Genomic DNA, 15,108 nt, shown 5'->3' with positions numbered 1-15,108 from the left:
CCGGACTGGGCACCCTGAGCCCCCCGGTCTGGGCACCCTGAGACCCTCGGTCTGGGCACCCTGAGACCCTCGATCTGGACACCCTGAGACCCCCGGTCTGGGCACTCTGAGACCCCCGGCCTGGGCACTCTGAGACCCCCGGCCTGGGCACTCTGAGACCCCCGGCCTGGGCACTCTGAGACCCCCGGTCTGGGCACCCTGAGACCCCCGGTCTGGGCACTCTGAGCCCCCCGGTCTGGGCACCCTGAGACCCCCGGTCTGCTCACCCTGAGCCCCTCCAGCCCGAGGTCCTCCCAGCATGGACAGTCTGAGCCCCCCCAGCATGGGCACACTGAGCCCCCACCTTGGGTACCCTGAGTCCCCTCATCTGCTCCCCCCGAACTCCCCAGCCCCTCAGTCTGGGCACCCCTAATCCTCCAGCCTGGGCACCCTGAACCTCCCAGTCTGCTCAGCCCGAGTCCCCACAGCATGAGCACCCTGAGTCCCCACCGTCTATGCACCCTGAACCCCCAAGCCTGGGCACCCCAAGCCCCTCAGTCTGCTCACCTTGAGCCCCCCAGTCTAGACATTCTAAGCCTCTCTGGGCCCCCCAAACCCAAACACCCCCCAGGGTTTGTCGCCCTGAGCCCCCATTTCTTGTGCACCTTGAACTCCCCAGCTTGGGTACCCTGAGCCCCCCCATCTGCTCACCCGGAGCCCCTCCAACCCAAGCCCCCCAGCACGGGCACCCTGAGCCTCCCCAGCCCCAGCCTGGTTGTCCTGCGCCCTCCCCAGCCTCTGCACCCTGAATCCCCCAGCCTGGGGCCCCCCTGCTTGGGCACCCCAAGCCACCCAGGCTGGGCCCCCCCAGCCCCAGTGCCGCAGCCTGGGGACCCCTAATCCCCCGCCTTGTGCACCCTGAGCTCCCCAGCCTGGGCACCTCGAGTCCTCCAGTTTGTGCACCCTGAGCACCACCCTGGGCACCCGGAGCCCCCCCAGCCCGGGGCACCCCAAGCCCCTCGAGCTCTGCCACCACCACGGCCCCAGCAGCGATGACCCGCACCGGGGGCACCGAGCGCGGCACCGCCTCGTCCTCCACCTTCCCAACAGGCAGGCAAACACAGTGCTGGGGGGGTTTCACCTCCCCCTCCCCACAAAGCCGGGGCCGCGGAGGAACTACAGCCCCCGGCGTGCGGCGCTGGGCGCGCAGCCCGGGCATCAGAGCCGGCGCTGGACGCCGGGAGCGGTAGTTCTGCCCCGGCTCCTCCATGTTAAAGGGGCAGCTCGGGGGGAGCCCCTTTGTGCCCCTCCTGCCTTGGGCTCTTGGGCTCCCGTGGGGTTTGGGGGGGGTTTAGATGCTTTGGTGGAATATTTTCCCTCCCCCTCTTGGCCACACAGGGAAAACAGGATGGGAAGTGCCGGCGCAGGGAAGGAGCTCGGGACATGCCCTCGCATGCACGGGGAGCGAGCAGGCAGCGGCTGCGGCGCTTCAAAGGGCTCCCCCGATCAGGGGATGGGACCCGCAGCCCGTGGGACTGAAATGTCCCCTTAGTCCGAGCTTTTCTGAGTTACGGTTTCATGTACAAGAAGTTACTTCAAGCCCGGTTTATCATTAAAGCTTTACTCATTAAAGCACGAGTAAAGCTGGATCCATCTGAGACCGTGCGTGGCTTGCATCCATTTTCTCCCCGAAGGGCTGCCAGGGTGATGGGTGTATCCACAACCACATTCCCTTTTCCGTGTGCAGCCCAGCCAGAGCTTGTGGGGAAGGAGGAACTCAGCCCAGACAGGACTGGTTGGGAAGCCGGACCTCAGCCCAGCCTGGGCTCGTTGGGAAGTAGGACCTCAGCCCAGCCTGGGCTCATTGGGAAGTAGGACCTCAACCCAGCCTGGGCTCGTTGGGAAGCAGGACCTCAGCCCAGCCAGGGCTCCTTGGGAAGCAGGACTTTGCTCCAGTCAACCTCCAAAAACCTGAGGGAACACAGCTAATGTGTTTGGTGCTGAGTACCCAGGCTGGGCATGACAGGAGACCAACAGGATGAGCACTGAGCAAAGGTTTTCCCTGTTGATGGTGGTTTTTAAGCCAAGCCTTGTGCAGCCACACAAAGGTTTCTTCAGCCAGCACCGGCGTGGCTTATGTGACCTGACAAAACCTGGCTGTGATAAACTCAGCTCTGCCGGGCTCAGCTCCTCAGTGTGGTGCCAGCAAAGGTCTGTGGCACTTGGCAGGGACTGCCCTGCCCTGCTGCCACACAGCCCTGAGCACCCCACGGGTGGCTGTGGGGTGGATCCTGTGTGACGAGTAGCTCCTGTTAGCAAGGCCTGGCTGCCTCCAGGCTCTTCCCTAGAATAGGAACTTCAGCAGGTTCTCCTGGCCACTGTCCCTGGCAGAGTGCAGCTCACTCTGCCCAGCTGCACTGCCCTGACACAAGGAATGACACAGCCAGCCTGGCAGAAGCCCCAGACCTGGCTCTGCAGTGCCATGGAGCAGCTGAGGGAACTGGGGGGGCTCAGCCTGGAGAAAAGGAGGCTCAGGGGGGACCTTCTGGCTCTGCAACTCCCTGACAGGAGGGGGGACCGGGGGAGATCGGGCTCTGCTCCCAGGGAACAAGGGACAGGAGGAGAGGGAACGGCCTCCAGCTGTGCCAGGGGAGGCTCAGGTTAGATACTGGGAAAAATTCTTCCCCAAAAGGGTGGTCAGGCCTTGGAAGGGGCTGCCTGGGACAGTGATGGAGTCACCATCCCTGGAAGTGTTCAAAAGGTGTGTGGATGTGACACTTAGAGACAAGGGGTAGTGGTGAACACGGCAGTCCTGGGTTAACAGTCGGACTCTATGATCCTGGAGGGCTTTTCCAACCTTAAGTTTCCAGGATTCTGTGGTAGCCTGTGCCATGTCCCCAAAATGCCCATGGTGTGCACAAGGCCAACCTCTCGCTGTAGTGGAGATGTGAAGAGTGAAACTGTGTCCTGTTGGCACCAGACCAAATAAATCTGTCCAGACACCCTTTTCCTTTGGTTCCACCCATCTCCTGAGCACCCCGGGCTGATACGAGGCACCAGTGATGGCTCTTGGATGACAAATATTTTTGCTGTGAAGCCTGAGAGGTTCAGGAGCTCTTTCCCAAACCATGTGTTCACTGCAGAGCCCAGCAGGAGGGCTGGCATGTCCCTGCCTGCTCCTGCTGGCCAGTGTTGGGGTGCTGTGTTGTCACATTGGCACCTGAGCTGTCCCTCCCTGTCCCTCCCTGTGCTGGGGGTAGCACAGGGGTCCCCAAGCAGTGCTGACCCTCTGCTGTGAGCCAGAGATAACAGCTACACTGCTGCAGCTTGCAGCACACACCCAGGCTGCTTGCTGACACTTGGAAACACGGTTTCTGTTAATTATACTTGGGATAATTACATTTATACCAGTATAATGAGAAGGGGAGGGAAAGAGTCCTGCTGTGGATGAAGCATGAGTGGTTAAAACCCGCATGTGCCAGGTAGTTTATTTAATTTAGGGAGAAAGGCACAGGGAAATGGCATGTTGGGACATGCAGCCCGTGGCTGTAGGACTGAGTTTGGGTCTCACCTCCAGTGCTTCCATCTCTCCCACAGCTTCTTCTGCCTCCCAGCACTGCCATCCTCTCTTCCCCTTCAGACCTTGCCCAAGCTCCCAGCCTGTTGCAGTCCGTGGAAAGTCTCCCACTGGGAGAACATGCTGCTCTGGAGGCTTCAGAGCCACAGAGAGCTGGCAGAGTGGGAGGAAGAGTCAGTGAGAGCAGTAAAATAACTTCCACCTCCATAGCAAAAACCTTCCTGGTGGTTTTGTCCTCCTGGGTGTGGAAATGTCCTTCTGATCTTTGTTGCACAGTTGGCCACCACGGACAGCCCCAAGCTGCCTGGCCCTGGCTCATCCCATCCCAGACCTGGCATAAGCTATCCCAGCATACATCTTCATCTATCAAGAGCAAAAGGGGTCTCCAGAAGGTACTTGATGTTCTCCTACCTCCAAATGACTCACTAGAAGGACATTTCTCCCTCCATTGACCACAGAAGGCGCTTCAGTCAACTGTGCTCTTCACTGAACATCATAATTACACATCCAAGCCAAATGCCCGAGTCCTGACCCTCCATCCATGCTCTGCCCAGACACTGTTCCTGGTGGCACAATGCCCAACAACGTCTTTTCTTTGAAGGAGTCTGAGAGCAAATTAACTCAGCAGTGCTGTGATTCATCCTCCTGGGAGCAGAGCTTCCCACAGCCCAACGGAGCAGACACGTGCACAGGGCGGGGGGTTCACCCGGAAAAGAAAACGGATTGAGCGTGTCCAGAAGTCGCAGGTGAGTGGCTTCAGTGCTGCCCCAGGCAGCTCTGACTGTCCCCAGCCTTGGGGAAGCACAGGGAGATCCTGCACTTTTATTTCAATGACAACTTGGTCTCTGGAATTAAAAACCAGAGGGATTTTGCCGAGTCCTTCAGTGGGGCACCAACATTCTGTTGGCCGCCAGAAAAAAGTATAAATCCACCGAATGACTTGATTTTTTCCAAACCAAGCCAAAAACTGCTGAGGTCTTTATGCAGAATGTTTTCAAAATGTGCTGGCTTGACCAAAAACTCCTTGGGGAGCCAAGTGCATCATTCATTTGCATCACTGGGATGGCGTTTCGTCAAAGCCCAGACACAAAGCAGTGACCGGCTGGGCAGCTTCAGTGCTTGTCCCTGAGCACGTGCTGACCCATCCGTTGCTCCATCAGCTGCTCCACTAGGGTGGAAGACACCTCAAATCAGGGACATTCCCTGGGAGCCCAGTCCTGCATGCACATAAACACCTTCCGAGCTGGACCTGTCGTCGCCCAGACTGGAAACATCCCCTGTTTCTGCAGCAGCTTTCAGTGATCAGATAAACCCGTGGTTTCCAGCACCTTTTGCCTGTGGGTTTCCAGCTCTTGTTGAGACACCCAGCTCAGACTTTTTCAGGAGTCAGCAGCCAGCTGTCTAAAAGCAGCTGGTGAGACGCTGCGGTTACGGCAAAACCGAAGGGAATTCTGGCTGTGGACCCACCTTGGCAACAGCCCAGTCTGAAAGTTTCATTTCGGCTGCAGAGATGCTTTTTCTTGTAAAAATACAGCCCCCTAAAATTAAAGTTTTGAAGCAACTCCCTCGGCTGTGCTTCAGCCTGACACAGAGCCCCCCACCCCGGGTGCAAGGACCAAGCCACTCTGGGGGATGTCTTGAGGGTCTTTAACTGCAAATCCCACTATTTCCTCTCTGTGTTCATGGAGGCAGCTGGAAAAGCTGTGCCACTTGTCCCGTGATCAGAAAATGTGCCAATGCCTTCCTCTGCATCCCAGGAGGATGGGCTTCCAGCAGAGGAAGGACATGGAGCTGCTGGAGCGAGTCCAGAGGAGGCACCAAGATGATGGGAAGGGTGGAGCAGCTCTGCTGGGAGGAAAGGCTGGGAGAGTTGGGATTGACCAGCCTGGAGAAGAGAAGCTTCAGGGTGACCAAACTGTGACCTTCCAGGACCTGAAGGAGCTGACAAGAACAATGGAGAGAAACTATTTCCAAGGGCCTGGAGTGACAGGACAAGGGGGAATGGCTTCAAACTGAAGAAGAGTAGGTTTAGTTTGGATGTTGGGAAGAAATTCTTGGCTGTGAAGGTGGGGAGACCCTGGCACAGGTTGCCCAGAGAAGCTGTGGCTGCCCCATCCCTGGAAGTGTCCAAGGTCAGGTTGGACGGGGCTTGGAGCAACCTGGGCTAATGGAAGGTGTCCCTGCCCATGGCAGGGGGTGGAAAGGGATGAGATTTAAGGTCCTTCCAACCTAAACCATCCTACAGTTCTATGACCCCAGTGATGTCCTCTGCGGTCCTCCCTCCAGTTTGCCACAGCTCACAGAGTCACTGCAGGAAGAGACAGCCAGAAGCAGACAGGAAAAATGCCCTGGAGAAGTGGAGATAAAAGCAGGATGGATTTATGGGATCCAGAGTGGGTTAAATCCAGGATAAGAGGAGACACGCAGGATTCTTTTCACTCTTGTGGGTTCAAGAAGGTGTTTTTCCCAGGGATCAGACAGCAAGAAATGTTTTTGGTAGGGAAAATGTTTGGTAGAGAAATGGTTTGTAGTTTCCCTAGGCTTGTGGTGCTGAGTGTCTTTGGGAAGGATCCTCAAGTGCCCCTCTGCCACCCCCCTCATCCAGCCTGTTAAGGAAAAGTTAATTGAGAAACCTGCAGAAACAGCAGCCACACAAAGAACCTGCAGCAGCTGTAAACCAGGAAAAAGGAAACTCTTGTTTGTTTTATAAACCACCTGGGTTTTCCCCCTCGACCTCAGTGCCAGGACATGTCACGGCAGCCAGAGAGGAGCTGAGCTCTGCTCACATTCCCACCTTTCCATCAGCCCTTTGAACCCACAGCCAAACCCTGTGGGGATCCAGAGCTGCTGGGAGAGGTGCTGATGGATTAAATAAATGAGTGATAGGGGTATGAGGGGCCACCACCCCATGAGAACTTGCAGACAGGTCAGTGTTGTGCTGTCAGGGGACAGCAGTTGGACGGAGCACAGGCTCGGCAGCTGATGGGATCTGGAAATTCCTGTGGCTTTGCAAGGCAGCTCCAGGCAGGAGAGTTTGGGTGGTGGCACTGTCCTCCCAGGAGGGACGTGGCTGCAGTGTCCCCACTGCAGTGTCCCTGTGGTTGAGATCCAGCTAGGAGGAGCTGCAGGATCCATGGCTGCCACTTCCCAAGTCCTGGCAGAGACTTGTCCCTGCTCAGGGCATCCCACTCACAGCATCTGTCCCTCCAAACATGTCCCTGGCCACTCACAGCCTGGGGAGTCAAAGGGTTGTACCTGTGTGTGGTCTAGCTGGGTCACCCAAAATCCAAGCTAGATCCTTACACCGACCCACCTCCCTTTTGTGTGGTATGGAAACCCCCCTGGAGCAAGGGGATGTGGCACAGGGCTGATGCCCCACCAGTGAAGCAGGTAAAAGCTGCCTGGGGACATTTCACACCCACTGGTGGCACCTTGTCCCTGTTTGCTGCCACTGGTAGGAGCAACACCACGTCCTTAGTGGGTCTTGTGTGACATCCCTTCTTGAGGATCATCCCCCCCCCATTCCTTTTCCCGATTTCTGATTGGTAAAGCTCCGAAGCAGGAGGCTGATTAAGCTTCCCAGCTTGTTTGTTATCATTAAACACATCCACGCTGGATTTTCTCAACGGGCAATTACATGACTAAGCCCTCTGGAAGCCTGTTACCCTCTCAGTCCACATGACTTCTCCTCGCAGTCCCGTGGCCTGATTGCATTTTGTGGGGAGTGATTTCCCTCTGCCAGCTCCGTGGGGCTCATTTGCATTGCAGGTTGCATCAGCTCTGCCTCAGCTCTGGAAAACGGGAGTGAGGTTCCTCCTGCCTCTCCAGCAGAGTCACAGAGTCATAGACCATAGAATCATGGAATGGTTTGGGTGGGAAGGGACTTTAAAGCTCATCTTAAAGCATGGACAGGGACACCTTCCACTACTCCAGGTTGCTCCAGCCTGCCTTGGACACTTCCAGGGATGGGGCAGCCACAGGCAACCTGTGCCAGGGCCTCACCACCCTCCCAGGGAAGGATTTCCTTCTACTATCTAATCTAAATCTCTCTTACTTTAAAACCATTCCCCTTGTCCTTTCACTCTCTGTCCTTGCAAAGTGTCGCCCTTCCTCTGTTTCACAAACATCCCCAGAGCTGAGCTGGGCTGGAGCACAGCACTGAGGCCAGAGGATCCTTCCCCTGCAGACAGAGCTATTTACTGGAATATGTTATACATTGGAAATCATGCACCATTGCTGGAGGCAGAGTCACAGGGCAGCAGTGCCCACACAGGAGCAAGGGGTGAGCAGTGACTCATGAGGGTGGTCAGCACTGACCAGGCTCCCCAGGGCAGTGGGCACGGCCCCAAGGCTGCCAGAGCTCCAGGAGAGTTTGGACAACACTGAGGGACAGGGTGGGATTGTTGGGGTGTCTGTGCAGGGCCAGGGGTTGGACTGGATGATCCTTGTGGGTCCCTTCAGCTCAGGATATTCTGTGATTCTTTTCACAGGCTCTGTCAGCCACAAGGTTTTCCCAGCCCCCAGTCCCACTTCCCTTTGCTTCCAGCTTTCCCAGACGTTATTTCTTGGTGTTCAATTTGTCCAATTTGCTCTTGTCCTTGTCACACTGCAGAGGGTGACACCAAACTCCTGCTGCCAGGCTGTCACTGCTGCCTCCCTGGGCCCTCCCCAGGGCACTGCTCTGCTCGCTGCGTGTTCAAGATGCGTTCCCTGTTCCGTTCCCAGCCAAGAAAAAAACAATAGCCCCCAAAACTGTCACATTTCAAGAGACATCACTCTGTCAGCTGCACACTCCTGTGCTCAGATTTAGGAAATACCAGTGCTACATTTACCTGTGTAACCTTAATTCAGCCCCCTTAGGCACATGCTTTGCAATCCAGGCTTTAATTACAGGTTCAGACAAGGTGACAGGGCTGGTTCTGCCCCGGGGCAGAGGGGAGATGGGGGTGCGGGACCCCCGTGTCCCCTCCTGCCCAAGCTAGAAGGAATTCACAGCATGGAGGACAGAGGGCTGATGCTTAAAATGCTTCTGCTATTCTCTCTGAGCAGTTTTGCTGAAATCCAAGGTGTTACAGCAGCATTTGCTGAACAATAAAGGGTGAAGGGTGAAGGTGGAGCCTCTCTGCTCCCAACAGGTACCATCAGACAGCACCTGCCACCTTATTCTGCCTCTTCCTATTTCTTGCCCCTCATTTTCTTGCTCTTTTACCTCTGGGACAACAGCTGAAGGGGGAATAATTCATACAAACCACGAGGAGAAAACCGGGAGCCAACCAGAAACGATGTGAAGATGGAGATCTCAGGCCTGGATCAAGAGCACACTGGAGGCACCAGAAGATCAGAGGATCCCCAATCCCTGCCGGCACCAGTATCCCCCCTAAACCTCCTTGCCACCACCTTCAGGGCTCCCTGGGTGCCTCCTCCCTCCTGTCTTTGTGTCCAGAGAGCCCCTTGTGCCAAGCCGAGCTCCTGCCATCCCTCCACCCACGCACACCTTCGGTTTGGATGGGGAGCTGTGCCCTGGCACCGGCTGGAAGCTGTTCCTGGGTGGGGGCTGTTTTCCTCCACCTTCCCCCTCGCAGGAGGCGGCTCTCGTGGCTCTGCCCGAAGCAGCTGCTCCTCCTGCAGCCCAGCCCAGCCCAGCCCGGGGTGAGAGCCGCGGGTCCCGGCCACCTCCTGCCTCTGCTGGCACGTCCCCCCGTGTCACAGGAGCTCCGGGAGCCGCCCAGCCCGGAGGCAAAGGTGCTTTGCGCAGCGAGAGCTGCCCGGGCAGCGCTGGGAGACCGAGGGCTTTGCCAGGAAAACCTCCCAGCACGGCTCGCTCTGCTCAGAGGGAGGCCGGGGGTTTGTTGGGCCGGGAATGATTTTTCCCACCCCACCGCTGCCTTGCTTTGCCCCAGCAGCCCTCGGATCACACGCCCTCCCTGCACTGGAGCTTCCAGGGCTGTCCTGGTGCTTCCCAGCGCTGAGCTCCCAGCTGCTCCCCACAGCTCCCGGTTCGGTCTCCATTTCACGGATGGGAGGCTCAGGAACACCTGGATTAGGAGCCTCACTGCCTCAGCGGGATTTGGAAGCAGCAAGCCCGTGCTCACAAGGGCTGATTCACCCCCTGGAGCTGCCCCTGCTCCTCCCGGGAGGCTGGAGAGGGAGGAGGGCGGTGGAGCAGCACCCGTGGAGGTGCCTGGCACGGGTGGAGGTGCCTGGCACGGGTGGAGGTGCCTGGCACGGGTGTCCCCAGGTTTGGGGTGGTGGTGCCCCTTCTCCGGGATGCTGGCAGCCGGGATTTGCCCGAGTGCCGCTGCAGGGGGTGTTGGCAGGAGCACCCCCGGGGGGAGGATGGATTGCAGAGCCCCCTGAGATGTCTGCTTTGGGGGGCCCTGAGCTTTGGCTGCGTGTTCTGCCAACCCCAGGTGGGAATTTTCCTGTTATTCCCTGTTCTCGCACCCACCTGGACTGTACCTGCGTGGATTTAGTCCAGGTCACACCCAGGCCTCACTCCGTTCCATTTTTAACCCCTTTCTGGTGCTCTGGAGCTGAAAACTCGCTGATTTGGAGCTGGATCTATGGCAGGGCCACAGCAGGGTGTTGCTTTGCTCAGGCAAAGGCTGCTCCTAGAGAGTGATGGGTCCACATATTTTATATATAATACGTGCATTATTTTATATATTGATGTAAAATTATATATTAATAAAATACATATATTCACAAAATATGTTATATATATGCACTCATATATATACTACATGCATATATACACATGTATACATATATACACATGTATATGTGTATATATACATATATGCATATATATACGATCATTAAAAATATATCTATAAATTATTTTATACATTTATATAAAATTATGTATTAATAAAATATTTTTTATATATTTGCAAAATATGTTTATATATATGTACACATATACATAATATATGCATATATACACATGTGTATATATGTGTGTATATATGCATATAATATACACATATATACGTGAATATATAAAATATTATATCAATGAAATATTTAATATATTTATATAAAATTATGTATTAATAAAATATATTTTATATATTCACAAAGTATGTTTTTATATATATACACATATATACACAATATATACATATATATGTATATATGTGTATATGTATATACTTATAATATACACATATATAGGTGAATATCTAAAAATAATATATATGAATTATTTTTTATAAAATTATACATGAAATATATTTATATATTCATAAAATATATTTTTATATATGTACACATATATACATATTCATAGGTACATACATACATATATAAATATAAATATATATTTATATAGTTATGTATGGAATGAAAAAATCCTTTGTGTGCCCATGGCTGCACTACATCCAGCAGGGAAAACCCTGGAGCTGCCATCACATCCCTGCAACATTCATGGGAGTGAACACCCATCCATGTGTCACCTTCCAGCTGGGAGCAGAGGTGACAGGAGCACTGCCAAGGGCATCTTCCTGGGCATGAAGGGCCGGGCATTTCGGGGGCCTCCCACCCGTGCCATGGGTGAAGCGGGTTCAGGAGGAGGGTGTCTTTTAGGGTTGCCACATCTCCCACCTGGGAGGGACCCCTGGAGAACATCCCTCCTTGCTAAGGAATCAAAGGAGGAAAAACAAGGCCCCAAATAATCAATTTACCACCAGGAGCAAGTGTTGAGCTTCCCTCCGAAGGGCAAAGCAGCGCTCTTCCATTCTCCCACTGCATCCCACAGCCTCCCTCCTGCCCTGCTCCCATTCCCTTGGAGCTCAGCACACCTTGGAGCAGGGCAGCTGGATGCCCAGCTCTCCTCGAGCCCCTGAAAAGCCTCTCTATGCCTTTGTGTGGGGCTGTGAAAGCGGCTCTTTTCCTCCTCACCATCTGTGCCACGCTGGGGTCCAGTGGCCGCGGGCGGGAGCTGGAGCTTCTGCTCAGGGTAAATTAATCCTTTGTTGCTCCTCAGCCACTTCTTTGCCGGGCTTGGGATGGGAGAAAATCGACTCGTTTTTCTTCCTGCCCTTCCTGTTTAGGGTGACACAGGCTTTGTTCACGGCAGCGAGCGACACTTGGACTCTGTAATTACAGTCCAGCCCCGGCAGGGCAGGGGACAGGGGCTGGGAGGGGGGACTGGCTTGTCCAGGGTGGGAGGGGTTCAAAGTGAACCCCCCCAGGACTGGGAGCACTGATGCAATGCCCACACTCGCTGCTTTTTTACATTTGAGGTGTCCCGGTATTTTTGAGGGCAGCAAGAGCGTCACTGCTGGGAATGTTGGGTTCACATCCTGGCTCCAGACTCAGGTGGGAGCAGGATGAGGATGTCACACGGTGCAGGTGGCAGGTGACATTCATGTGATCATTTTTATTTGGAAGAATTTCCCCTGCTGCTCTCAAAAGATAATTATGGCTGTAAAACCAAAGGTTCCAAACCTTTGCTTATGAACTGGAAGATGTCTCTCAGAACTAAAGATTTTAATTGAAAATCACTTTAAGAAGCCTATTTCAGCCTCCAGTTTGGTGCTCACCTGCCCTTAACAGTCCTTATTATAAATCTACTTATTTTAAAAGGGTTTTTTTCTGTTATTTTACTCCCAGGGAAGGAATCACCTGTGTGGGCAGCGAGGGAAGAGGCAGAATCCAAGGTACAGGGGGCAGACCCTGGGCATGGAGAGGCCAGAGGTTGGAGCACCGTTACTGTTGGAGGCTCTCCTGGCATGCCTGGGCAGGCTGCAGAGCTGGGACAGGCTGGGCAGCATGAGGTTGTTTGGCAAGAGGCAGATCCATGGATGTGGGCAGGAAAACAGGTTCCCTCCTTCATCCCAGCTGGGGAGGAGGAGAGTGGGATGGTCCAACAGTGTGTCCATGGGATGTTCCAGCAGTGTGTCCATGGGATGCTCCAGCAGTGTGTCCATGGGATGTTCCAGAAGTGGGTCCATGGGATGCTCCAGCAGTGTGTCCATGGGATGCTCCAACACTGTGTCCATGGGATGCTCCAGCAGTGTGTCTTTGGGATGTTCCAGCAGCAGGTCCTTGGGTGCTCCAGCAGTGTGTCCATGGGATGCTCCAGCAGTGTGTCCATGGGATGTTCCAGCAGTGTGTCCTTGGAATGTTCCAGCAGTGTGTCCATGGGATGCTCCAGCAGTGTGTCCATGGGATGTTCCAGCAGTGTGTCCTTGGGTGCTCCAGCAGTGTGTCCATGGAATGTTCCAGCAGTGTGTCCATGGGATGCTCCAGCAGTGTGTCCATGGGATGTTCCAGCAGTGTGTCCTTGGGTGCTCCAGCAGTGTGTCCATGGAATGTTCCAGCAGTGTGTCCATGGGATGTTCCAGCAGTGTGTCCACAGGATGCTCCAGCAGCAGGTCCTTGGGTGCTCCAGCAGTGTGTCCATGGGATGCTCCAGCAGGTCCATGTTGGTGCTGACCCACTTCTTCCCATGGCTACAAGGTCTGATTGGCCTCCCGTTGCCATAGAAACAGGCCTCCATCCCTGCTCACCCTCCCCAAAACAGCTCCTCCCCCTCCCTGGGTTCGAGCCAAGGGACACCACTCTGGCTGGATCAGTTTGCACCCACACCCCCCATTCCCCACGGAGGTACTGGGTGCTGTCCCCCCTGCCCCAGAGGCTGCACCCACACCAGGGGTCCTTTGTGTCCCCTCCCTGGGGACACTCCCCAGCTGGAGGCTCCTTGTCCCCCCCGTGTGTGTGGGGACACAGTGGGGGCCACCTTCACCCCCACCCTCCCTGCCTTGGCCAAACCAGCCCTGTCCCCAGGGTGCTGGCACACCCTGCTGTCCCCCTGGCCAGGGCAAACACTGTAGCTCTTCCATCCCTGGACACCCCACTAAAATCTACGGATTTTAGGCCTGGAAACCTGTTTTTAGTCTTTTCTATTAAAGTCCAGACCCTGGGGATGGGATCTCACAGCAAAGCCAGTGGGACCTGTGGGTGACCTGGTGACATCCAGTTGGCTCAGGGCCACCCACCCTGGCCCAGGGACACCCAGGGCTGCTGGGGATGGCTGTGCTCCAGCCTCTTCCCATGCCAGCTCCTTCCCACAGGGATAGAGATTTGGGAACCAGTGGGAACAAGACAACACAGGCATTGTGTCCCCAAAATGCTGGTGACAAAATGTCACGGCGAGGAGTTGTCATGGGGAGCTCAGCCTGGGGAAAGGAGCTGCCGTGGTTCCCAGTGTCACTGGTGACACTGGATTTGCTGCCCCAGCCTCACCACATTCCACATGATACAAAAATAAGATTTCATTCAATGTCATTACCCCCGTCCTTCCCTCTCCAAGCTGGAAAAGGTTGGAATCAATTGAACACAGGGCAAGTGAAATGACTTTGGATACTTGCAATGAAACCACGTGTGGAGTAAACATCACCCCGAAGGGGCAGCTTTAAACTGGATCAAAATTGCTGCTGTGGTGATGGAAAATGGGAATATCTGGGGAGAGAAGGAGACTTTTCCAAGGGGCTGTGGCCACAACCCAGGGGATCCATATCCTCCCTCCTGGCAGGCCTGAAAAACTTGATTTTGGGTATCCAGCTTGCAAAAACAGCCCAGAGAGGGTCTTAATATTATTCTGGGGGGCGGGGAGGGGGGGTGTTACTATTTATTTGGGGGGTTATTAATATTTCTTTGTGTGTTTATTAATATTTCTCTTAGGAGAAGGGAGATTGAAGCCCCCTTGGCTGCCCCCATGAACAGGGATGGGTCGTTCCAGACACCAGTATCCCACACCCAGCCTGAAGGATGCTGCTGGGACCCCCACCCAGCCCAGAGGACGGTGCTTTGATGCTTTTCTTCTTATTTTAAAGGTGGGTTTTTTTCTGTTATTTTACTACCAGGGAGGGATTCACCTGTGTGGGCAGTGAGGGAAGAGGCAGATTCTTCCCAGGGCAGCATCCAAAGAAGGGCTGGAATCTCATGGGGTTTAACAAGGCCAAGTGCTGCACCTGGAGCCCCTCTGCTCTGGAGCCAGGCTGGGAGAGCTGGGGGGGTTCACCTGGAGAAGGGAAGGCTTTGGAATGACCTCATTGTGGCCTTGCAATGCCTGAAGGGAGCAGACAACAAAGATGGAGAGAGACAATTTCCAAAGGCCTGGAGGGACAGGACAAGGGAGAATGGCTTCAGACTGACAGAGAGTAGGTTTAGAGTGGATATTAGGAAAGAATCCTTCCCTATGTGGATGGTGAGGCCCTGGCCCAGGTTACCCAGAGGAGCTGTGGCTGCCCCTGGATCCCTGGAAGTGTCCAAGGCCAGGCTGGAGCAACCTGGGACAGTGGAAGGTGTCCCTGCCCATGGCAGGGGATGGTCTGGATAGGCTTTAGGGTCTCTTCAAACCCAAACCATTCTGTGATTCTATAAGATGGGGAAAGGTGGGGGATGCAGAGCCCTTGGGAAGGAGGTGGCAGCGTTAACGGGGGGCAAAAGAGCAAAAATTAAAAATAAGTAAAGAAACCCCCACCCCGCCACTTTTTAATCGACTGAACTGCTCGGGGAAGTGCCAGAAGCAGAACAACATCAGC

The sequence above is a fragment of the Chiroxiphia lanceolata genome, chromosome 24 (assembly GCF_009829145.1).
Source record: "Chiroxiphia lanceolata isolate bChiLan1 chromosome 24, bChiLan1.pri, whole genome shotgun sequence".
In the NCBI taxonomy this organism is placed as follows: Eukaryota; Metazoa; Chordata; class Aves; order Passeriformes; family Pipridae; genus Chiroxiphia; species Chiroxiphia lanceolata.
This window is presented reverse-complemented; position numbering follows the sequence as displayed.